The 250-nt window shown below is 49.6% G+C and overlaps 1 protein-coding gene across 10 annotated transcripts in view; it reads left to right on the forward strand.

Annotated features, from left to right (window-relative positions):
• Window positions 1–250, forward strand: part of HMCN2 (hemicentin 2) — a 155427-nt gene that overhangs the window by 97113 nt on the left and 58064 nt on the right. The window lies entirely within an intron of this gene.

Raw genomic sequence — 250 nt, forward strand, 5'->3', positions numbered from 1 at the left:
TGGATGGGTGGATGGATGGATGGGTGGGTGGATGAATGGATGGATGGATGGACTCATGAATGGGTAGGTGGATGGATGGATGGATGGATGGATGGGTGGGTGAATAGATGGATGGATGGATGGATGGATAGATGTTTGGATGGATGAATGGGTGGGTGGGTAGATGGATAGATGGACAGATGGATAGATGGATGGACTCATGAATGGGTAGGTGGATGGATGGATGGATGGATGAATGGATGGGTGGATG

The sequence above is a fragment of the Equus quagga genome, chromosome 1 (genome assembly GCF_021613505.1).
Source record: "Equus quagga isolate Etosha38 chromosome 1, UCLA_HA_Equagga_1.0, whole genome shotgun sequence".
Classification (NCBI taxonomy): domain Eukaryota; kingdom Metazoa; phylum Chordata; class Mammalia; order Perissodactyla; family Equidae; genus Equus; species Equus quagga.